The sequence below is a fragment of the Dendrobium catenatum genome, unplaced genomic scaffold (assembly GCF_001605985.2).
Source record: "Dendrobium catenatum unplaced genomic scaffold, ASM160598v2 fragScaff_scaffold_916, whole genome shotgun sequence".
Taxonomy (NCBI): domain Eukaryota; kingdom Viridiplantae; phylum Streptophyta; class Magnoliopsida; order Asparagales; family Orchidaceae; genus Dendrobium; species Dendrobium catenatum.
This window is the reverse complement of record NW_021319378.1, coordinates 132,150-157,404: the sequence shown is the minus strand read 5'-3', so window position 1 is coordinate 157,404 and position 25,255 is coordinate 132,150. Positions and strand designations below refer to the sequence as shown.

At 33.0% G+C, this 25,255-nt stretch overlaps 1 non-coding gene across 1 annotated transcript; it reads right to left on the bottom strand.

Moving 5' to 3' along the window:
* Positions 1-11,658: 11,658 nt before the first annotated feature.
* Positions 11,659-11,761, bottom strand: LOC114580281. The gene has a single exon (XR_003701640.1). It is a non-coding gene; the product is annotated as a small nucleolar RNA R71 (small nucleolar RNA).
* Positions 11,762-25,255: the final 13,494 nt, after the last annotated feature.

Here is a 25,255-nt window from a genome sequence, read left to right as displayed (position 1 = left end):
TAAAATGTTAGATGCCTTTCAGATTGCTCTCCCTTAAGCACAATCTCTCCTCCCACTTAACTCACACTCACACACTATTTTGCTTAAAAATGAATTACTAGCATAGATAAATTTGATAACAAAACTATTTATACTTAGTACAAAACTAAAACTATTGCCATGACACTTAAAAGATAGGCATCATGGTTTTAATAAATGAACTAGTACTGCAATGCATAATATTTGTCTCAGCTACGACATTTGGTTGAATCGATGTAATACTTTAGAATTAAATTGCTTCAAATTCCTCACTACGGTGATGCTAGAAATTTGGGTGTGGTGCCACCATGGGGGTGCTTTAGATAATAGGTTAGAGTGTTGGCTTAATATATAGAATTACAAAATCTGATGGCACCCTAGTGATTTTGATTAGCACTAAGATACTAAGAATTCTATAGAACTTTAAGGTGAATGCCAAGATAATTAATTTCAAAAATTATAGATCACAATTGAACATCGGTGCTACAGGCTGGCGCTGTGGCATGACATGTAGGGGACCCATGGCGTTGAAGCCACTTTCCTCTTTTTAAGCCTTCTTCCTGAAATTTCTTGCCAAACATTAACCAAAACAAATAATTTCTTAGTAATAAATGCAAGAAAATGTTAAAATAGTTTTCACTTAATAACAAAGTATTTAATGAAGAGAGAGAAAGAAACATTGATGTCTATGTAGATGACCTACTAGTGAAGAGTTGATCTCCCAATCAGCATATCAAAGACTTATAAGAGATATTAATTACTCACAGGAGGTACAACATGAAACTAATCATGTAAAATGCACCTCAACAGTAGGTTCAATAAAATTCCTAGAGTTTCTTACACCCAATGGAATAAAAAACAATCACGATAAGCAAGTTATACTAAACATGAAGATACCTAAAATTATAATGGAAATCTAGTTACTCATTGGGTGAATTGCTAAACTAAACCATTACATTTCTTTACTATGAGATATAGATTCCCCCTACTTCCAAATCCTTAGAAATGCAAAGAATTTCTCTTAAGGAGAAGATTGCAAACCAAACATCCAACAGTTAAAGATTACCCTCTGCTCACCTCCTCTTCTTCAAAGCCCTCAATTGGGAAAAAAATTATTCATATATCTCATTGTCAGTAAACATGCCATGAATTTCAAGAAAGATGCTTTCAAGCACCATCTATTCAAGTTGTAATTTAACATCCTCTCAAGGAAGTTCATACTAAGATTAATAATATGGGTTGGTTACTCAAATAGTTCATAGAACTCTATAAATTCTCTATCACATATATGCTAAGGACATCCATTAAGTCTCAGGCACTCACCAATATTCTCATGGACTGCATTGATAAAGTCGCAAATTTAGAAATAATAATGCAACCTCACTTGACATTTTATATAGATGACACCATAAGCAATCATGGAGTCGATGTAGGAATTATTCACAAAAGCCCTAAAAGCATCGTTATTACTCAAGTATTAACTTTCAAATTCAAAGTCACTAACAATTATGTCTGAGTATAAAGCTTTACTCATCGGTTTATGATTTGCCTTCATAAAAGCCATCACTCTTCTAGAAGTGTACTCATATTTGAAATTCATGATAAACCATATTAATGTCAAATATGAAGTTAAAGATGAATTATTCTCCAAATATCTATTCAAAGTTAAAATAGAAATGGGCATGCTGGAGTACTTAAAAATCACTCAAATTCTTAGGAATTAGAACTAACACACCTACCTCCTTTCTAAGTAAGGAAGCATTGATGGCTAACCTATCATATGGATCTCAACACCTTCTATCATAGAAAATGATGGATGCAAGAATAGATGGATCATCAAACTCCACTTCTTCTAAGTTAGGTTTAATGGATCAATTGACACTAAGTTCAGTGACCATTGAAATAACCTATTAATCTACGACCACCTATTCAAAAGATTTTTCTCCCCAATCAACCTCAAGTGTGAGCACAATGATTAAATGGAAGCTTTACTAGACAAAATCATCTCGGGTGAATGCAAAAGAAATTTCAGTGGATACATGCTAACTCAAAATATCCTTAGGATAAGTTACATATATCCAACTTTGAAAAAAAAATGTTGAAGATTTTTTATGAATTATGTAAAATGATTAAGTTTGCCCTTATACAGATAAAACTTTCTCACTGTGTTTCAACCTTTGTGCTAGAGTGAGCCTTTGGGCTAATTTCATATTTGCTAAATATTATGTGGGTAAACACCCTACTACTTATTGCTTCAACCAAGGTAAATCTAAAGTGTGGCAGAGCCTCTGCGAAGTTAAATGGGTTGTTGAACCCTTCATCTCTTGGGGGCTTGGTAAAGGTAATATTTTCTTTTAGCATGACATCTGGTTGGGTGACAAGTCTATTAATTCTATTATTAACTCCACTTCTACTATGGCCATTAAGGTGAATTACTTCATTAATGATAATTTTTGGGACTATCAGAAACTTTCTAAAGTTATTCCTGACTTTATTATTCAAGAAATTTTGAACCTTTCTATGAATATGATCTCTCATGATTTAATTTTATGTGATTTATACAAGGATGGTGGTTTTAGATTCTTTGTATGATTTGGCATAAAAGTATTCCTTCCACTGTGGTTATTTTTTTCTCAAGGATTTTGCGTAAGTTCATTCCTATCAATGATAACTTAATAAAAAGAGGTTTTATTTTACCTTCTAAGTGTCAATGTTGTTATCATATGGAGAATATACATCATGTGTTTATTTATATTCCTTTAGCTATTAAAACTTTGGTCTATTTTGATGACCTATTTCAATTCAATTACTTTAATTCTAAATTGAAACATTATGCTATGATTAATTCTTAATTTATTAAAATTAAAATTCATATTAGAAATGTTATCCCTTCTCTCATTTTGTGGTATTTATGGTTGGATAGGAATAATTCTCTTTTTAATGGTGTTACTATGAATATCATAGGATTATTTAGAATGTGAAAGACAAGGTTTTGGCTTTTTGCTCTGTCAAACTTCTCATTGCTAATAATTTCAAAAACTATTACTTTATGGCTTTTGCTTTTGGTATTATTTGGAAGGTTGGTTTTAATTCCAATGAGCCTAGGGTTATTTATTGGAAAAAGCCCCCCAATAATTTCTACAAGTTGAATGTGGATGGTGCTATTAGTGGTTCCACTTTAGGGTGTGGTTGGGTTTTTAGAGATAGTAATGGTACTTTATGTATGGCTTTTTATGGCCCTATTCATAAGGGTGATGTGAATTATGCTTTTATTTTGGCTATTCTTTATGGCATTCGGTTATGTATTTCTCTTGGCTTAACTAATGTTAGTATAGAAGTCAATGCCAACTACAATTTTCATTTTTTAAATTCTATAATTGATACAATGTGTACTCCTGATTTGTTTTATCTGGTGTGGGATATTAAGAACCTTCTCAATTTCATGAATTATTCCTTACATCATATTTAAAAGGAGGGGAATGCTTGTGAGAATTGGCTTGCTAATTGGGGTTATAGGTTGGAATTGTTTTCTGATTTTTTTAGTCCTAATGTTTATGCCCATTTGAAAGGCCTCTTAAGATAAGATGCTATTAATTTACCCTATGTTAATCCTTAATGGTTTCCTTTGGCTGAGGTTGGTGGTTTAGTTTTCATGGGTTATGGTGGTTGGTTTTTCATTATTTGGCTTGTTGTTGTTTCTATGGTTTGGTTGTTTCTAGCTTCATTCATTGTACTTAAGTTGCTACGATTTCTCCTGGTCTAGGTTCTTTTATTCCATAATTTTTGGTTGTTGGTGTTGTGGTGGCCTTTAAGGGGCTAGTCTTCCCTATTTTGGTTCTTCCTAATGTGGTCTCTTTCGTTTTTTCCCTTGGCGATGTGAATCTCTGGTTAATTTAATTGGTTGCTTGCTTTGGTTCTAATGGTGTTGTTATTCTCCTTCTAGGCTGTTGTGAATATGGATTAAGGAATTATAATTTTAATGATACTAAACTTTTCTGACACTTTTATTTTTCTTTGAATGCTTTGCCTACTAATGTTTCTGGTCCAAAAGATCAAATTGCAAATCAAGCCAGCTCAAGAATGGGTGGATTAGGACTAAGTTAGTCTAAAAGTGTATGTCAAGTGTCTTTTCCTTTTCTTGAGTCAAATGTAATAAAGTGGGTTCTGATGCTAGTAACCTTGCACACACACAAACACTCAGGGGGGAAAATTATGTCTGTTTTGAGTTTTCTATTTTTGATCATATCATCCGGGATGATCCCAAATCATCATGGATGAACAATTAAAAACAAAACTCTAATTAGGGCATTCAAGTTAAGTTAGTCAAAATTAAGTAAATCAACATAGATGATATTAGCGTTGTCCTAGACAATAGGCTCAAATCAGAAAGAATCAGCCGCCAACTCTTTTAGGCATATTTTATTTTTGGACATCATCTTGGACGATGCATTATAGTTATGCCTAAATTAGTTTGGTAATTAAGAAAAGTAATTAATATTTGATTGTTTGATCATATCATCTTGGACAATCACATGATCGTCCGAGATGATCAGTTATACAAACCTTAGTTTCTTCCTAGATGTCCAGGGCGATGTTCTTGACTATATTTGATGTCTTGAAGTAATCATACAAGATGATCCATAAATCATCCTAGACGATCAGTTACTTTTTAATCATCCAAACATATGAAGTCTAGCAAAATAGAGTGATGGTTTGGATAATATTTAATGTTCTGAACTCATTGTCTAGTACGATTGTGAAATCATCCTGGAGGAGCAGCTATTTTTTGATAGTCCAAGTCAGGTAAAGTTTGGCCAAACAAAGTGATTATTTGGACGATATTTAGCCTTGAACTAATCATAAAGGATGATGTCCTATCATTCTAGATGATCAAAATAAACAAACCTTCTAATCATCCAAACTCTCTCAGATCGTCCTAGCAGATTGAGATAAATTTGTACTGATTGTATAAGAAAATCCATCGATCTTCCAGGACGATCTTTGTTGAATAATTGCAATTTAGGGAAAGTTTGATGCCCTTCTTTATAAGACCTCTTATTTAATCAAAAGAGGATCTTTTTCTGTTGTCCTGACCTGAGAGAGCCAAAAGGAGAGAGAGAACTTAGGAGAGAGAGAGAGAGAGGATCTTGTGAGAGAGAGTTTGTGAGAGTTTCACAAAGGTTGCTCCAAGTAATGATCTGAGTCATCTTCTCATTTCTCCATCCCTAATTTTTTGGAGGTTTTAGAGAGGTCTACTTCAATGATTGATCAAGGTTCTCTACCTACTTTAGGAGGAAGTGACAGGAGTTGGGTTCTCTGCCTTCATCGAGAGGAAGCAAAAGGAGTTGGGTTCTCTGCCTCATTGGGGTCGGTGGAAAGGAGTTTTTGTATGGGCTTCTCCATTGTGATGTGGGAGAAAAAGGGGAGATATTGTGTTTTGAGCAACACTCGGAGGAGAGGCTCCTGGGAATAGACGTAGGTCAAGTTGATTGAACCACCATAAAATTTGGAGTGTTATTTCTTGTTGCATTTTATGCATTTAATTTTTACACTTTATCTTTGTGGCGATTGTTTGATTGTGATTAAGATTTTTTTTGAGAAATTTGTAAAATACCAATTCGTCCCCTCTCTTGGTTAGCCTCGGGCTAGTTCATAAGGGCTTAACATCCCTAATGAACTTTAATGGGTTGCTTTTTCCTAGATGGTTCGATTTTAGGAGGTATTTAATGGATAATTATGGTGATATTTTAGGGGATTTAGCTGGTTTCTCTCCCTGTTTGGTCTCTTGCTATTGATGTATTGTTTCTGCCCTACTTCTTAGCTTTGGGACTTTTTTTGGTATGGTGAAGCTAGTTCCAGCATTTGGACTTATCACATGTGTGCTTGGTGGGCCCTATATTGGAGCTAATTTCCAAGATCTTCTTTACTTTTCTTTTCTCAGATTTCTTTATTTATCAATGGGCTTCTATTAGTTGGTTTTCTTAGCTCACTTCTATTCTGTTCTTTGGTTGTCTATTGGTCAATGCGGTTGGGATGTTAGTGTTTTGATTTGGCTGGGTGGCGTGGCCCTACTATTGGCTATTGGGGTTCAATGCTCTAGTGATGGCCATTTTTCCTTTATTTGGGAGTTTGGTGTGTTGTTTCTTTCTGGTTGGGTTTATCTATTGCTGGTTAGATAATAATTCAATGATGAGTAATATCTAGATGGAATTTTGGAGAACTTGTTGGACAAATAATTATTGGATTATTCTTTTTGCTAGTGTTCAATTCTATTTTTTCTAGCTTTTCTATGCATTATCATGTTTTGCAGAATTCCTTATATACATGTTACTATAGTGATCATATTTTGGAAGGGAAGCTAGATCAGGTCGCTATTTTTTTGTCTTCCTTTCTTTTTGGGTGCTCGTTCTTATGCACTGTAGATTTTACCTAGGGTATTTTTTACTTATCTTTAGTAGGGACTTAGGTTTTTTTTTTTGTTATATTTTTGTAGCTCATTCAAGCATTAGAGAGCTTGAGGACCCTTTAAGAACTATTTTTTTTCTATATTAATGCGTAGGCCCATCTGTGAGTTTCCCTAAAAAAATTGTTACACTCGATTACGAGCCCCTATCAATTCACCATGTAATGAATTAATCTACTACGTCCATCTCCACATCCGATAGAGTAAATAAGATTTATCTTATTTAAGATGAATTACTTAGTATATTGAACATAGCTAAATAGCTTGCTCATACAACTTCAATCATAATTTAAATTTTCAAATAAATAAACATTATTTATTGACATGAAGTTCCTTTTACAATTATCATAGCTAATATACCATAATTTTATGATTAAAACCTAAAATATTTTAGTATTATCTAGGGAAGTCACCTCAAATTTTCTTCCATTTACCATCCTCAGACTGATAGAAATGTGCAAGCTACTTACAAGCTCATACTCAACCTCCTCAAAAAGAAGTTTGAAGGAGCCAAGAAAAAATGGGTAGAATTACTTACATCAATATTATAGGAACTTAGAAGAACTCCATCAATAGCAATAGGTCTCACTACTTTCACATGCTCGTTTGGCACTGAGGTTGTACCACATTTAAACCTAAAGTTGGCAAGTCAAAGGGTGCTAGCCATACTCACAACCCAAGCACTAAATCTAGTAGATGGGGAACATTAAACTAAAAAAGTCTACAGGTTGCCTCTGATTTATTAGAAGAACAAAGAGTGCAACGACTCTCTAATAAGATGAAAAAAAGTGAATAACCACTAGATAGTACAATTTACATGTTAAAAAGAAGTCTTACCATCCTGGATACCTATTTCTAAAGAAAGTCAATACAACCACTTGCCATGCTACACTTTGTAAAGTAGTGAGTATTTGGGATGGTACCTACATCATTAAAAGATAAGCTAGTCCAGGAGTCTATCAACTACAAATCCATAATGAAATAGAAATACCCATGACCAGGAGTGATAATGAACTCAAAGTCATTTTAGTCAAAAAGGAAGCACTTATCTTCACCTACTTTATCTTTTTATCTTGCCTCTCATCAAGAATTTATTTTCTTTACCCATCATGCGAAAACAATTTAATGAAATTACCACTGAAAAAACTTGGAGAACATGGGACATGGAGATCGATAACGTAGATGATGCAATCAAAACTATTTAGGAAGCCTTCTTAAGAAAAAACCTATCAAACCATTGTCCCTCAACTATATAATAATGAATTTTGATCACCAAATTATTGTAGGACCTTCAAGTCACCCTTAATGACCTGCCAGATGAGTCAACTGAGAAGAATAATATGACTTAACTAATATGGTGAGGCATTTCAACCTGTAAAACTATTTTAATATAACTACGATCTCACTTCAGACCTACTCTAGCTGAATCTGATCATGTTAAAAGAACAAAAGAAAAGTAAATGTAAGATGGAAGTGGTGTATATCCATCGCATTGCAGCACCCCCACCATCTTTTTCCTTTCTTTTTCAAAAAACTTACAGTACTATTCACTAGCTATATAAAAAATGCATTCACACCTAAAGGTTAATATTTGAAAAGAAATCACATTTCCTTTTTCTTCTTCTTTCCTCTATACATCATAATAAGAGACCTCATAAAGATGACAAGAGCTTGCAGTCACACCAACCATAAAAATGTAAGCTTTCCATTGAAAGGAAGACTAGAGAAATATCACCATCTCCATATATGCCATAAAATACTTCAAAGAACCCATTCATTCAATCTATAGATGGAAGATAATTAAGTGTCATGTCAAAATCCATTAATGTTAATAATTCTTCATTAAATAAAAAGGACATCAAAAAGATGCATCAACATAAATGCATCACCCACAACTCAAGGTAACCCATTTCACTCCTCAAAATATTTATTATTCCATATGAATAAGATAAAATCACCCTGCCAAGGCAAGGGTCTCTATAAGATGACAATAACTTAATTATTCAGCCACTGATGGCAGACTGCCCCCCCCCCCACCATGTGATTAGCTCTAAAATGAGGACCATGTGATTCCCTAATAGATAGTAAGTCTTACGTGCCCTGGAACTATTGGAAACAACATGAACCTTATCATCATCAACAATAAAATACTCAGAGGGTGCCTCTAGGGAGTGGACGTAGGTCATGGTTTGACCGAACCACTATAAATCGGTGTATTTTTTCCTTTACTATTTCCGCACTTTATTTTCATATTTATTTTTATTGCGATTAACTGCGTGGGTGAAACTGATTATCTATCTTTTTATTATAAATGAAATAAGCTTCCACATATAGTTATAAAAAGATATTTCTTTTCATTAAAGAAGTTTTTGAACATCCAATTCACCCCCCTCTTAGCGCATCTAGTAATTTCAATAACCACCTAAAATTCTAGACATTTTTACAGGCTCTTTTCCTTTGTTTAGGATAGTAGCAATCACCTCCTCATCTCTAACTTATAGCTCAACAGGTACTACCAACTCACTAGAAGACTCTAAAATCTCCTTTCCCCTCAAATAAAGAGGAAGATAGCTCTATTCTATAGGTTCCCATTATTTATTGGTAGATAATGCCTAGATCTTGGACCAACATCAGCATCTTTCGACTTATTTTAGAAAACCTCTGTATAAATTTGAACACTAAAAAAAAAAACCCTTCTCTTTTGTCCTAACGGTAGCAATCATTATTGTAGAAAAAGGTTCGATGTCTCTAAGGAAAGTATAAACCTTGACTGCTTCTACAAAATCATTAAAACAAAATTAGAATAAGGTAAGGACTTCATCTTACCAAAATAAGAAAGTTGCTTACTATAAAAAGTATAAAAATATTTTTATAAATAATATCATCAGGAATAATCAGGATTCATTCTTCACTTGAGCTAGTGTTGCCTCCTTATCATGAGATAATTTCAAAAGAAATAGCTTCTTCTTTCTTAACATTATTAGAGTAGTTTGCACCCTTTATGAGTGTAAATAATGTAATATTTTATTTGTTAAAATTTCAATAAGATTGTGTTGTTTTAGTTGTGTTGTATAGAAAAAATATAAAAAAGGCATGAAATTCCAAGTATCATATATTGCTGCGACATCAAACACTATACAGTTGTGGCACCATTATTGACATCGCTAGAGTGAAAAATATGGATATGGAAGCACCCAGTCTCTATTTAACAACTCTATGGAATTAAAGGAGTCAGCACTACAAGGCCTAATATTTATCTTTACAGCACTACAATGCCAATTTCTAGTATATCCAAGTAGAGGGGAGTACCACATAGATGCTGCAGTGCTCTACAATTAGCATTGTAGTAGTGATATAGTTGTAACCTACCACTGTAAGTTAAGAAACGTGCTGATTCATTAAATTATGGGTCCATTTTATCAAGCAATACAAAGGTGGAAATTCTTCAGTGCTTCCGCATTAATTCATTTTATGGGTTTTGCAGAGCAATTGTTTGAAGTGTAGTGATGCCAAAGTCTATTTTTTATGTTTTTCTATAAATAATTTGTTTGTAATGTTGGGAAGGGACTTCAATTACTTAGTTAAATTTAGTCTTCATATTGCTTCTCTACAATTTTGTTTGGAGTGAGAACTAACAAAATTGATGTAGCACTAGATTCACTTCATTAATGTTTGATTAATGTTTGAAGAAGTAATTATGTAAGTTCCAGGAGAGTGTAGATGAGATCATTGAACTCATTTTGTGATATATTTTCTTCTACACTTTCTTATTTTTATTTAATTAATGTAAATTAGTTTTTTTTCACTTGTTCTTCATGTCTAGCTAAATTCTCTAGTTTTGGATTGATGGTGCAGATGGAATGTGTATTACTCATGAATTATCTTCATTAATAATTTAAGGAGGTTTTTAATATATGAGGTATTCATTTATTACATATATTTCTCATATGTATAGTTAATATCAGGGGTAATGTGGAGCCTAAAAATAAAAAATCAACCAGAAATATGTATAGTAAGCATAGGCATAGTGCTTGAAATATACCAAATTTATTGAGATGAATTGTAATGAGGGGGTTTTAATAGTACATACTTTACTTATACTTCTAAGATCTTTACAGGGTGATAGACTGTGGGAGTTTAGAGTGGAATTAAGGTTGAAAGGTTTAATCTATCATTTGTCTTTTTACGCTCATCTGAGTGGTCGGTGATGCATAATATAAATAACATCAATATAAAAGATAATCATTAGAAAATATATATTTTTTTACATTCCATTAATCTAAAACATTTTATCTAAATATTGTTTGATTATTTTAATTAAGTGGTTGAATCTCCATCAAAACTTATATTTATTGAATAGGATTATTTTTATAATTATAATAGGCAATACTAGTAATATCAAGTAAACATTCTTCCTTGTGGGATCGATACTCTACTCTATGACTATATTACTTGATTTGGCACGTGTGCTTCTGTATATTAAGTAGGGTTTTTTTAATTTTTATATAAAAAAAACCTAAGTATTATTATTTAGGGATTGATAAAGCCCTAAATTATTTTCATAATTTTTTTAGGTTACTCCATTGCTCCCATTAATTTTTTGTCATCATTTCCGGGGAAGAATTTATTTTATTCATTAAATTTATTATATTATTTAATCATTTATATAATTAATTTGACTATATTATTTTTTATTTTATTTTATTGATTGCATAAGAAGGTTTGCATTCTTAAAATCTATAGAAAGGAACCATTGCTACATTTTAATTCAAAAATTGAGAGAACCCTTTATAAAATTAAAACAACCAAAAATCATTCTAGTCCTCTTAAGGATTTTAAAGGCCATATGGAAGATAGAGTTCATCAGAGCATTTAAATACCTTAAATCCAAGCTAATAACTTTGAATTAAAATATGTAATTATTTAGATTGCATAAAATTCTTAGTTTCGGGAAACTCTTATTGAAGATCCTAACCAACATTTAGCAAAATTATGAAAACTTTGTGCATCATTTAAGTATAAAGGTGTTAGTGATGATGCCATTAGACTTAGATTATTCCCATTTTCTCTTAAAGATAAGGAAAAATGTGGTTAAATTTTTTAGGTGCTCTATAACCTCGTGTAATTAGTTAGCCCATAAATTTCTAGGAATGTATTTCACACCTTCTAAGACTACCAAACATAGAAATGATATTACTTCTTTTACTTAGAAGGAGAATCTTTTTACGAGAGTTGGGAGAGATTCATGGAAATACTTAGAAAGTGCCCTCACCATGTCTTACCAGATTAGTTAATAATTTAAACTTTTTACAACAGATTGATGGGCTCCTTTTAGAACCAAAATTGATGTTGTAGCTAGATTTTATTTGATGTCAAAGCCTTTTGAGAATGCTTATAAATTAATTGAGGAAATGGAAATAAATAATTTCTACTAGCTTTATGATAGGGATTGTGGTAGGATTATATGAAAATGATTCTTTATACATTTTTATTGTTCAAGTTGAAGTTTTTACTAAGATTTAAATGATTTAAGTTTAATAGTGATCATAAGAGATATAAAACTACAATGCTAAGATATGTAGCATTATAGTGCTACCCCATAGAATTTAAACAAATATATCATGAAAGGAATAAGAAGTAAACAATAAGTGACATCAATGAGGAAATATATAAGTCTTTCAACAAATATGAGCTCCTATGAGCCGAAGCAGGAGATTCGTTAGTACACAACAAACTACTTATAGAAAGCAACTAATTTTGCATGATAGTTTACTTGTATAAGGCAGCAAACAACTCAATCCAAAAGCTACTACAACACACTACTGTGTCCATAACATCTACACAAGTGGATAGAAGGCATTTACAAATATTTAATTGTACCACGGCACATACACTGTAATTTGTATACATATAGGTACACAAAATAGGTAAATATAATCAAACAGTAGTATGGGCCCGGAGAGCGTGTCTTAGGTATACATGTGACATCTAGGGATGTTACGTGGGTTAATAAATTTGAACCTGATCCTCCTAAGCTGGTATATAGGAGTTGACATATTTTCAAAAATAATTATAAATACTCTGAAAAACTCGCATGGGCCACTATAAATGAGTTATAAGTACACATGTGACGTCTAGAGTTGCTGAGTGAGATAATAAGTGAATGTAAGTTTAAACATGATCCTTCTATGCAGATTAATAGGAGTCAACATGATTTAAACTATCAAACAAATATATGGTTGCAACGACTAGTATATTTATTTTAATACTTTCATATAAGGCCTTCAAGGCCTATAATAATAAAAATTAACTAATAAAGGCACAAAGCCTATGATGAACTCAATCCTCTATCAATTGTTCGATAGAGTTGATAAGATTTAGTCAGTTAATGACCCAATATACCCTGATGATGATCGTGTTGAATGCAGATTTCAACCGGAGGGATTAATTTCAATTATCTCAATATACCACCAAAATACAAACTAAATTCAAAGCTCACAAATCCAAAATCTAAAGAAATCTAGATATTTAAAATTGAAATCTAACTATAAAACACTTAAAGCAAAATCCATCCACCCTCCACAACAGTTTGTCGGGGTAGACAAACTGAAAGTTACTTTAGCTCACTTAGAGTTAATGCCATGTCAAAAATATCACTAGGATCCATTTTCAAATAATCTCTTGCTAAAAAAGAAATGGTACGTGTCCTCCAACTGGTAGTTTTACTTGGGGCCTTTTGAACTGAGTGGTTTTATTGCCAAATGGCACCATGAAATACCAGTTATGGCCAGAGTTAGTATGTTCCTTAGTGGAATCAAATCCTTCAGATATGAATTAATATGATATAATCAAAAAGGCACAAAGACTTCTATTAGCTAAGGTGGATTCAAATTTATCTCTTTAGACAAATACTCATCCTAGGTCTCCTTAGATGAAATAACCCATGGCTATTGACAAGGATCCTTCTGCCAGGTTGGGTCGACTACCTCCTCTTACTAAGTAGATCGGGATGATAGAACCATGGGATCTTTATCAGGTCTATTATCCATTCCCCTACCATTTGCTTCAAGTGTAAGATGGTGAAATTTTTAATTTTAAATATCAAACCTTCAAGCCATACACATTTTTAATGCCCATGCTGCTACTATACGCCTGATATTACGTATCTATGGATGCAGTGTATATGATTGATGACTAGCCTTAATTGAAATTTTTCTCTCATTATTGGGAGGGGCAGTTAACTATAGGGGCATTGCGCCTATAGGAAATCAGAACTCAGATGATAATGTCCTCAGAAAATGAGGGAAAATCTCTAGGTAGTTTCTTATCTATAAACCCATCTTCCTTCAAATATTTACCCTGAAATGTAACCCGTTAAATTTTTTCTGAAAAAAAGCAAGGCCAGTGCAAAATTTTTAGAGCCCACATATTTCTAACGACTTCGCTGGGAATTGGTTTCTCTTTCCATCTTTGGCTAGTCATCTCAGTACTATTGTAGCAGCTAAATCCATATGGATTAAAATTTCAAGATTTTCCAAAAAGATATTTTAATGGATCAAAGCTTTGAATTTTCTAAAAAGATCATTCAACAAATTCATATGGAATTTCATAGAATTTTTATATTTATGTTAATTGCTTACTTATACTAATAATGTTCGTTTATTTTTCTTTCTATGTTCTGTGCAAGTCTCTGCATTTTGAAAATGTTTGATTATATATCATATGATGAATAGTAACTCTTACCTTTCATTTGTGTATATTAATCTACATAATATTGTATTTACAGTTCAAGTGGGACATGTCGCTAGCATCCAACTAGCAAACTCTATGATCACTTCTGGTAACATTGGGGATACCAACTAGTCCAATAGTTTTGACTTCTATATAGTCATTGCAAGGACTGTCACCATTCTTGTGAATGGATTTAACTCTGAAGGGTTTACTAGGAGGCCCCATCCTACTGAAGTTTTTACACGTCATGCATATCTGCCAATACAACAACCTATTACCAAACATGCTACATGTCGTGCACATCTTCCAGTGCCATGACCACTACTTAAGAGCCTCAAAGGAGTATATTTGTATTTGAATGATTATCACAACCAGAAACCCTTGCCACCAACAGAGTTTTGACTAGTAAGAGGATTTCTATGGTGGCTATATACACTAGAACTCTGTCAATAAGGTTACCTGCACCCGAGAAGAATGATGTTGAGCCCTCCTCAATTGGAGGAAGGCTTATAAGAAGGCATAAAAGAAAGAAAAATGCTAAACTTTGAGCTTAGCAATAATTTTCAACCCATCCATCAAACCTTCTTTCTGAAGAGCCTGAGGCAACCATTCACACCCAGAATGGATTTACGGGTTTAAAATGGGTCAAAAGGAAAAGCTTGACTGGTGAGCTAAATAAATTATTTTTGGACCACTAGCCTGATGTCCCAGATCCTAAGAAGAAGAAGAAAATTGAAAATCTCTCAGCCCAGGCCTACAAGGTCCTGAAGATTATGAATGAGAGAGGACTAAAGAAGAGAAGATACCAGCAACCACTGATGGTCGAGATCATCAGAACTCTACCATTAGAATGCCTATCTGTTATGGTAGATAGAAAAGAAATAAAATATATCCCACCAGGTGTGCATCAGCATGTGACACCCAAACCACGTGTTCTGGGAATAACCCCCAAAAGGTCAAAATTTAAGGGAAAGCAAGTATGGAGGATAAGGCCTCATAAAGAAGAAAAGGAAGAAAGAGTAGAAAGAAGTATTCATTCGGGTGTGACATCTTGTATGGCTTATTGGAGATCCACCCCCGCCTATAAATGATGTCTGAAATGGGCCCCAAAGAGGACCCAGAATGACACCCCTCTTGACAGTCAACACCTTATAGAATTCTTCAGGGGATTCTGTCACTCACCAAACCCTCCAAAAGAAGAAACTAACTTTGACCATAGCCCACTTGTCAAAGAAATATCCTTTCCTAATCAAGAACTAGAGATCCAATTGAATCACCACTCAAAGATCCAAATACTATAAGTGAAAGGGGGGAAAAAGACATGAAAGAAGATGAGGAATATATCGAACATGAATAATATATAAAAGACAACATATAAGAAAATATTGAAGAATATATGGATGAAAACTTGGAACAAGAAATGGAATAAATAAATAACACCTTGGACATGGAAGGGGTCTATATGGTGAGGCACACCAATGATAATGAGGATGCATACTATAATGAAGGTGAAGGCGATGACCATTGGAAACTGCCATCGAGGCAAGCTCACCAACATCACCATGAATCTGGGCCCACCACTGGAGGAGGTGGCCATTTCCAAGGGGAAAATGAGGTGGAAGTAGTCAAGCAGAATCTGCCTGTCTCTGAAGATGTCATGCTTGACGATATGCAATGGCAAATAAAGCAGCAAATAAGAGCCAAAGATAAGGAAATCTCTCAGTTGAATGAGAAAAGGATTGAGATGATGGCTCAAATGGCGATAATGATGTAGATGAATATTGCAGTGGGTCACATGCCCAATCCTCTTCTAGATCCTCCAAACTTCCAAACACCACAAGTATTATAGATAAGGGAAGCTCCTGAAGGTGTTCGTGAAGCCCAAAACATTGTCTGCTAGCCCACCCCAAAAAATATTACAAGTACATTTGAACCTATGACTACTGCACATTTGGAAGGAATCATCCTCAAGAAGATTAAGGCTATCATAGTTATTGACCAATAAAAAAAATTGGTGGGCAAGGTTTTCCCATACCCTGCTGTATATGACAAAGTGCCATATCTGAAAGGGTATTTGGTCCCAAAGTTTCACACTTTTAATGGTACTAAGAACCCCTGACTGCACTTGGAATAATTTAAGGCCACCTATAAGAATATAGGGGGAAATGAAGCTACTCTTTTGGCAGTTTGTTAACATTTTGACATCAATAGCTTTGAATGCTATCCCGAGCTGTCAAATGACTTTATAAAAACTTTTGTAGAATTATAGGACATATTTGTGAAGAGATTTACCAGTGTGACCGAGAAGATTATAATCACCGACCTTACTTTGGATAAGTATAAGGGAGAGGTTTCAGTATCGAAATACATAACTTGCTAGCATAATCTAAGTATAAAATGTGAGCAGCATATCAAAGAGGAGAACACTATGTAAGTATTAATGTGAAACATAGATGATAAGATGCAACTCTTTCTTTTTTTTTTTTTTTTGAAGAAAAGCCACAGCTAGCTTATATTATAAAGAAAAGCAAAGATACAACTAAATGTTTGATTCCTCCTTCAAAATTTCAAAGAAAGAAGGAGGAACCTAATTCAAAGAGAAATCATCCCAATAAAAGCTATTAAAAAGAGCTAAGTTAGCACAATAATTAGCTAACTTATTACTATCTCTACTAATACAATTGAAAATAGCAAAGTTAAATTCTTTGAGAAATTCAAGATCTTCATCAATGAGATAACCTTTTTTCCAAATCTTTTGCATAAAAGAGATGATGTTGGAGTTGTCACCTTCTATTATGATTCCTTTGTACTTGAGCATCCAATCCTTTATTAATTCCTTCAAAGATTGTATTGGAAGAAACTCCAATTTTGCAATATCCCAATGAATACAATTAATACCAAAAGCAAATAAAAATCTGCCTTTAAAATGTTTGAAAACTCCCGCAATGCCTGCTTTATATGTCGATAGAAGAGAAGCATCTACATTAACTTTTAGCCATTCGGGTGGAGGGGGTTGCCAAGAATTATACAATCTATTCGATTGATTGACATCCCAGTTGCCCAATAAAAAATGACTATAATTATGAAATATAGATGTATAACATATTGCATTAGAAGCAATAAAAGCTGGACTTTTTTCCTAACCTTCATGGATTTTCTTATAACTAGCTTTCCAAGATAAGAAAACTGCTTTACAATAAAAGTTTGCTAACAAACCTTTCTTCAATGCTATCGATTCCAGCCATATAGTACATTCTTCATAACTTTGAAAAATAGGAATCCCAAATACCTATTGATTAAGAAGTTTGATTACCTGTATTAGCTTCAAACATGTACACAAAACATGTTCCTTGTCTTCAATTTTTATATGGCCTCTTGGACAAGCAGCATTGTCCCTTAGCCTCCTTTACTGTAAGAACTTGAATGTTGGAATTGCATTTTTGAACACCCTCCACCAGAACAACTCCACCCAAGCATTCAGCTTTAGTTTCTTAAGCCAATTCCATTGAAGAAAATCAATGCTGTTTTGATTCAAAGCATTGAAAGACATTCCAGCAATAGTCAATCCAGATTTTTGTTGAACAAGTTCCATCTCATCTCCCCCACCGCCTTGATCTATCTTCACATGAAGCATAAGAGAAACAAAATCTGTACCAAACATTCCAAGCAATTTCGATACATTCCAGCAACCATTTTGGATGAGTTGTTTTACAAAAACAGCTTCATCATCATGTAGTACAACAAATGTAGGCCAACTATTGATGCACTTATCCAAGATACAAACGTCTTTAAATACATCAACATCTTCACCATCAACCAATGTCCATCTAACAATTGATTTAAGCATTTTACAAACATCCTTCAATAATTTCCTAAAGATGAGCAATAAACTCTACTGTTGCCCATTTCCATTTTTTCACCATACTTGGCAGCAAACACCTCATGTAAAAGGGAGTCCCTATCTTGAAAGAACCTCCACGCCAATCTTGCTCTTAATGCATTCTTTTTAGAAGCACATGAAAACAATCCTCTTCCTCCTTTGCTCACAGTTTTACACATATCCTCCCAGCTCACATAATGCAAACCCGTAGATCCATCTGATTTTCTCCAAACAAAATTCCTGTAGATTTTATCTAACCCATCCAGAATTCTTTTTGGTACTAGTGAATGAGTGCCATAGAAGGCCAGTAAAGATAGCAAAACTAACTTTACTAAAGTAATTTTACCAGCTACATATAAGGTTTTGCTCCCCCATATGCTAAGTAGCTTCATTGTTTTATCAATGATGAATTGGAAGTCATCATATGAAAGTCTCCTTAATGCCATCTTTATCCCCAAGTAGTTGAACTCTTTGACAGTTTTGATGCCCATTAATCTTGCAATGCTTTTCTTCTTCCTTCTATCAACGTATTTCCCAAACAACATGGAAGACTTGCTTAAGTTAACACGTTGGCCTGTCCAATTACAAAAATCATATAAAATCTTCTTTACCTTCTTTACTACATTTTTATTGGCTTCGAAAAACATCACCACATCATCAACAAACAATAAATGTGATATTCTAGGTCCATTAGTATTGATTCTAATACCACATGAGCTTTGAGCAAGAGCATTAGAAAGAAGTTGAGCACAAAGAATGAAGAGAATAGGAGACAATGGATGCAACTCTTTCTATGCATGGCTATAATTACCATATTTCAAGATCTGCAGGATAGGGTGGCCAAATTTGATAAGTTAAACTTGTCAAGATTAGAGCACCACTCTAATAAGTTCAAGAAGGCTAAAGCCTCAGATGTTAGAAGTGGTGATGCTAATTCTATATTCTTCTTTAGAGCTGACAAAGAAAAATAAGTGCTTTACAATGTAAATAAATGTAAGCAGCTGATGAAATACAAAGAAAAACCAAAATAGGTCTTCAACCCTAACCCCCAATCGAAGCTGATACTTGGGGGAAATAATAAGCCATGAACTTATCAGGGTGTTGGAGAATGGCCGAGGTAAATAATGGGAACTAGTGATAGAATATTCCCATCCCTAAAAGATAAGATGAATAAAAAATATTTATTTAAAAGGGATAGCATCATCAAGTTGTTTTGACAAGCAGTGAAGTAGGCTTAGAACTACCAAAATGCAAGAGGACCGAGGAGTCAAAAAATATGAGTGACCCAAATTATTGCCCATACCATACGGTAATCATCCATCCTATTAAAGATTATTACATCTTTAAGGATTGGATCGAAAGAAAATACCTGAAAGGGGAACTCATATTGTTAGATAATATATTGACTCACCCCAGGAAAGAATCAACTCGGGTGGTCACATCCTCTTCAATAACCCCAGTTGATGAATAGAAAAAAGGAAAAGAAGTCAAAAAATGAAGAACAGAGGGAGACTGTGGTCTCTAAGAAAATTATCAAAATGCTAAACTAGCTTGATTGAATTCTAGGTGTGAAATGGAAGTCTCCGATGGAATCGATGTTAGATCTAAAGGGACTTCCTACAATGTGAGCATTGACATACAAACACTATTCTAACCAAGCTGGTTCTTCAAAATTTAGAAATATAAGGTTTTCTAAGAAGAAAACCAAGCTGAAAAAACCTAAGGAGAAAAAGACACCAATTCAAAGGGTTTTCAAAGTTTAGATGAATACTACTAGACTATGAGGTGACCTATCAAGCTTACTAACTTCATGTCAAAGTTAAAGAAAATGATAAGAATTCCTTGTTGGGTCATCTTAGAGGCACAAAATATGCTGATAAAAGAAGGATACGCTGAGGAAGTTACTTTTAAATTCTACTGATGGTTACATCGATGGACTATAGCTCAGAAGAAGACTTGTATTTTTGAAAAGAAGATGAATCAGACCGTCACATAGTGTCATAGATGGGATATATAAACCTGAGTGTTGACTCTAAATCAACAGATGAATCCTTAGAAGCAACAATGGTCGGCTCTAAAGAAAATCCACCATCAAATGAGTCTGAGCCAGAGGAGTTCGCTCAAGTGCAATTAAGAAGCGGTAAGATATTGCTACCTCCACTAACGAAAGAGGTCTCCAACAAAGATAAGGAGAAAGAGATATGCATCAATGATGATACTATCCCTGAAGATCCTAAGAAAACGAACACTTCAGCCAAGGAGATAGATTATAATATATTATCCCATCTAAAAAATACATGCACAACTTAGTATATATATGATGCCTTAGTAATGTCTAAGGACCTTTAGGAGACTTTAATTCAAACTCTCAAATATCCTGAAAGATATAAGGCATATTTTGTTGAACATAATCTGACCAAAGTCTTGCAATCTTGTAATGAGTCATTCATCACATTCATCAAAGAGGATATTATGTTCGAGACTATAGACCATAATCATCCTCTCTATGTTACTACAAAGTACAATAAGATGATAATCAGTAGGATCCTCCATAAATTTCATGAGCCTTAAAGCACTGAGATCACTCTTCCTCAATGTGGAACACCTCAGGCCAGATAAGCTGATAGTGCATGATTTTAATAAGAAAGGATAGAAAACCCTTGGATCATTTATGCTCCCTCTTATATTTGGAGAACTTCATATAGAAGCCAAGTTCCAATAAATTGATAAAGATAATTTATTCAAGGCGCTATATGGTCAGCCCTGGTTACATGAATATGACATTCTCCCATCGACACTATACTAGTATATGAAGTATATAAGGAATGAAGAAGATCTCAAGATCTATGGTGACATCAAACCCTTTGTAGTTCATGAAGTAAAGATATATAAAGATGCCAGATACTTCATGCTAATGAAGCTAAATTCATGATAGCTTGATAGAGTAGATAGGGTTTAGTCATAGAATGACCCCATATACCTCGATGATGGTCATGTTGAATGTAGATCTCAACCAAAGAGGTTAATTTCAAATATCTCAAAATGCCACCAAAATACCTAAAAAATTCAAAGCTTAAAAATTCAAATCCAAATAATCTAGATATAAAAATTAAAATCTAACCATAAAAGATTTAAAGAAAAATCCATCCATATTCCTCAATAGTTTATCGGGGTGGACAAACTAAAATTTACTTAAGCTAAAATAGAGCTAATTCCTAGTCAAATATATCACTAGGAACCATTTTAAAATAATCTCCTACAAATAAGGATTTTGTAGTGTCGTTTGACCAGCAATTTTGTTGCAAAATGGTACCACATGATAAATGGTTATGACTCAGGGCCCTCTTAACTAAGTGGTTTTGCCACCAAATGACACCATGAAATATCGGTTATGGCTAGAGCTAGTACGTTCCTTAGTTACATCAAATCCTTGAGATATGAATCAATATGATATATTTGATAAGGCACAAAGCCTTCTTTTAGCTAAGGTGAATTCAAATTTGTCCCTGTAGGCAAATACTTACTACAGGTCTACAAGGTCCCCTTGGACAAAGCAACCCATGGTTGCTGATAAGGATCCTTATATCAGGTTGGGTTGACTACCTTCTCTGATTAAGTATACCATGGACCACAATGGCCCAGGATGACAGAACCATGGGATCTATATTGGGTCTATCATCCATTCCCCCACACTCAACTTTAAGTACAAGATGGTGAAATTTTCAATTTTAAATATCAGACCTTTAAACCCTCAACATTTCTATAGCCTATGCTGCTACTATACACTTAAGAATATATATCTATTAATATAATGTATTTGATTCATGACTAGCCTTAATCAAAAGTTCTCAATCATTATCAAGAGGGGCAATTAATTATAGGTGCTTACGCCTATAGGAAACCAAAACTAAAATCATAAAGTCCTGACAAAATGAGGGTGAAATCTCGAGGTAGTGTCTTATCTACAAATCCATCTACTTTCCAAAATTTACCCCGAAACTTAACCCGATAAAACTCCTCTGAAGAAAAGTAAGCGGGCGGAGGCCGGGGCTAAATTTTTAGAGCCCACAAAAGTAAATGGCCACAGATTGAAACCTTATTTAGGAGACGATATTGATCAATTATAAAAAATAATTGAATTAGTTCTTCATGAAAAGTAATAATTTGTATAGTATGGCTCAAGACTTAAAACTTAGTGCTTCTAGGAGACAACCCAGGTATGTTTTATGCTAGTACCCGTTATGTAATGTTATGTTATGTATTATTTTGTGTTCAACGTATATTTTTTGCACCTTTTATTATTTTTATAAAATCATGTGTTTGTGGTGTTTATTTATTTGTTTTATTTACATATTAGCAAATTTTATTTCAAGCTTAAATTTTTATTGTCCTCGAATTACTTTTATATTATGTTTATTTGATTAACCCTTATAAAATGAGAATTAATAATTATGTAAAATTAGGATAATAATATAACCTTAGATCATAGTTTGAATGAAATTTATTTATACCTCATACGAAAAAACTAATACTTAACTCATTCAACTATTTGACCTATTATCCTAATTAGAATTAATAAGCTATACCGTTATGAAATTAACTTTTAAAATTGTAAGATGAATAATTAGTAATAAAAAATAGATATTAGTATATTAAAATTTTAAATCATAGCTAACATGAAGATATAATTAGTAATCTCATCGACTCCATATAGTAAAATCATTAATATTTTATGAAGGCCTAAAGTAGATGTTCATATACAAAATCATTAAATATGTACTCCACAAAAGAAAAAGAAAAAGAACTACACAATTGTTCTCAAAAAAAGAAAAAAAAAAATGAAAAGAATAAAAAGAAAAAGATGTGTACATTAAAAATTTGTTTTAAATGAAAGCTTAAGATTGGAAATACAATCTTATACATAAACTAAAAATGATAAGATGGGACAACTAATACAAGGGATGGTGAACTTTAGCCACCATTATATATAATAATTAAAAATTAATTATTCACTTCAATAATTAAAAGTTAATGTTTAAAATAATTTAAAATGGATTGTAACTAGAATGACTGATAAGTTTCACAATAGTATTTTTTCAAACTTGATATATAGCCTCTTCATTTTCAATAATTCTATATAGTGATGTATTATCTTATATTTTGAGTAATTTTAGATTATAATTTTTAATTTTAGTAAACTACTTATTTAGAATTACATAATTTTATTTTCTTAAGAAAAAGTAAGAGTTTAAGCTTGGGAGAATCTGATGAGTGTGAATAATGTTATGTTTTATATATTAATTAATATTGTTGTGTAAGAAAAAAAAAAGAAAGGCGTGAAAATCAAATTATCACACATTGCTACATCATTTGATACTATACTTACATGACACCATCATTGATATCACCGAAGTACCCAATATCGATAAGGAGGCACCTAGTCTCTACTTGATAGCACTGTGATGTTAGAGGAGTTAGTACTGTAAAGCCCATTCTCTATCTACATAGCACCATGATGCTAATTTCCAGCTTTGCCAAGCTGAAGGGCGTGCCATAATGCTCAATAGTTAGCAGTGTAGCAGTCCTATAGTTGTAACTAACAAGGACATGATCTTCCAGTAAAGTGGCACATTGATTCATTAATCAATGCATCCATATTACCAAGTGCTACAATTATAGAGGAGATAAATAAACTCATTCGGGGATATCATTTCTTCTATACTTTATTTTTTTGTTCAATTAACAAAAATGAGTTTGCTTCAATTATTCTTCACGTCTGAAAAAATTCTTTTGTTTTGGATTATTGGTGTAAATGGAATGTGGAGTACTAATGAATTTTCTTCATCAATAATTTAATGATGCTTTCAATATATCAGGTCATCATTTAATGTGCATAGTGGTCATTTGTGTAGGTAATATCGGGTGTAAAGTAGAACCTAGGAATATAAAAGTAGATATAGTGCTTTACATATACCATATTTATATAGATGGGTTGTAACTAGAGGGTCTTAACAATACATGCTTTACTTACTCTTCTAAGGTTTTTCATAGGGTGACAGACTATGAGAGTTTAAAGTTGTATTGAGGTTGAAAGGTTTAATCTTTCCTTTTTGTCTTGACGCTTGACTAAGTAACTGGTGATGCATATGCTCAATATAAAAGAAAATCATTAGGAAACACATTGTATTTACATTCCATCAATCCAAAACATTTTATACAAATAAGGTTTCATTTAAATTTTTTTATTTTAAATTAAGTGATTGAATCTCCACCAAAACTTATTTTTATTTAGTATGATAGTTATTGTGATTCTAATTGACTGTACTTGTATTTGTAAGTAAGTATTCTTCCTCATGGGATCGATACTCTACTCTATCACTATATTACTTTATTTGGCATGTATACTTTTATATATTAAGTGGGATTTTTATAATTTTTATATCAAAGAAAACCTAAGCTTTATTTAGGGATTAATAGAGCCCTAAATTATCTTCAAAATTTGATAGGTTACTCCACTGCCCCCATCAACCCTCAAACTACGTAAACTAAGAATAATGATAAACTGCTCCTTCCTATCATGCACCTTGTTTACAAAACCAAAAATCTTTTCAAATGAGTGTGAGAAATAGATGAAATAATCTTAATATGCTTTCATCGTTATATATATATATATATATATTTAGTTGATAAAATCACTATCACAGATATAATTTACATTCCCTCAAGATTGAAGTAATTAATATAATCACTATCACAGAATTTGATAGTATGGTGAAAATAAAGATTATTGTTTTTATCAACGTATTAGTAAAATTGAAGTTAGAGAGGCTTTAAAGAAAATAAAGGATGGAAAAGCTGTTGGATCTGATGATATTCCAAAAGAGGTGTGGAAATGCTTAAGAGATGAAGGAATTTCTTGGCTTACTAAACTTTTTAATATGTGAATTATAGAGGTATTAAGTTAATGTGACATACTTTAAAACTATGGGAACGAGTTATGGAGCATAGGTTGTGGCGTGATACTAATGTTTCTCAAAATCAATTTGCATTCATGCCGGGTAGGTCGACTATGGAAGCCATACATTTATTAAGAGGTATGTTGGAGAAATATAGAGAAAATAAGGAGGATCTATACATGATATTTATTGATTTAGAAAAGGCAT